We start from the raw sequence: 1,304 nt of genomic DNA, 5'->3' as shown, positions 1-1,304 counted from the left end.
TCATAACATTAGAAAAATGTCCAACATATGTTGTGATTTTCTGTTTATACCTTCCTCTTGTAATAGTGTCTAAACCAGTACAGTACGGACATTCCTCCATCTTATCCATTCTGCTTTTCACTTCTTGCCCTCCATCTGAATTTCGCGCGTCTTCAGAATCACGTGATTGCAAACAACCTATTGTAACATTTTTTTACATTTTCCTTCATAACTCACAGACTACTTGAAATACACTAGTCATCTTTTGATACAAGAAACAAATTTAGCTGCACTAATTAATCCAATTGATATAATTTCACGAATAAGGACAAGATTATCATATTAAATTAAATGCAAGAAGTCAGAGTGTTACAGTTGCCCCCTTGTAAATCAAATTCTTTTAGATGTCAGGCATCATATGCATTCAAAAAGCAGCACAGAACTAATCGTTGCCTGGGTTGCGTACGTATATGTGGGGCGGAGCTATCAAAATAGGTGCAAGACCCTTTTGGGGTAGGGGCGTGTTTGTTTTGGTGATTTCAAATATCAACATTGGCTACCAGAAATCCCTTACTCTGCCTTTAAGCCCTGTAAGCTGCGAGGTGGGGCCTCTACGGATCGGACTTGTTTGTTCAGCACATCCCACAGATGCTCAATTGGATTGAGATCTGGGGAATTTGGAGGCCAAGTTAACACCTCAAACTCGTTGTTGTGCTTCTTAAACCATTCCTGAACCATTTTTGCTTTGTGGCAGGGCACATTATCCTGCTGATAGAGGCCACAGACACCTGAGAATACCGTTTCCATGAAAGGGTGTACATGGTCTGCAACAATGCTTAGGTAGGTGGTACGTGTCAAAGTAACATCCACATCATGGATGGCGGACCCAAGGTTTCCCAGCAGAACATTGCCCAAAGCATCACACTGCCTCTGCCGGCTTGCCTTCTTCCCATAGTGCATCCTGGTGCCATGTGTTCCCCAGGTAAGCTATGCACATGCACCCGGCCATCCACGTGGTGTAAAAGAAAACGTGATTCGTCAGACCAGGCCACCTTCTTTCATAGCTCCATGGTCTAGTTCTGATGCTCACGTGCCCACTGTTGACGCTTTCGGCGGTGGACAGGGGTCAGCATGGGCACCCTGACTGGTCTGCAGCTATGCAGCCCCATACGCAACAAACTGTGTATTCTGACACCTTTCCATCAGAACCAGCATTAACTTCTTGAGCAATTTGAGCTACAGTAGCTCGTCTGTTGGATCGGACCACACGGACCAGCCTTCACTACCCATGTGCATCAATGAGCCTTGGCCGCCCATGACCCTGT

General features: G+C 45.2%; 1 protein-coding gene across 4 annotated transcripts in view; it reads left to right on the top strand.

The window, feature by feature from the left end:
* The window catches only part of LOC107758242 (galactosylgalactosylxylosylprotein 3-beta-glucuronosyltransferase 1), an 89,207-nt gene that overhangs the window by 59,200 nt on the left and 28,703 nt on the right, over positions 1 to 1,304 (top strand). The gene's annotated exons all lie outside the window — the stretch shown is intronic.

This window comes from Sinocyclocheilus rhinocerous, unplaced genomic scaffold (genome assembly GCF_001515625.1).
Source record: "Sinocyclocheilus rhinocerous isolate Xijiao unplaced genomic scaffold, SAMN03320098_v1.1 scaffold23, whole genome shotgun sequence".
Lineage (NCBI taxonomy): Eukaryota > Metazoa > Chordata > Actinopteri > Cypriniformes > Cyprinidae > Sinocyclocheilus > Sinocyclocheilus rhinocerous.
Note: the sequence above shows the minus strand (reverse complement) of the source record. Positions and strands in the feature narration are given on the sequence as shown.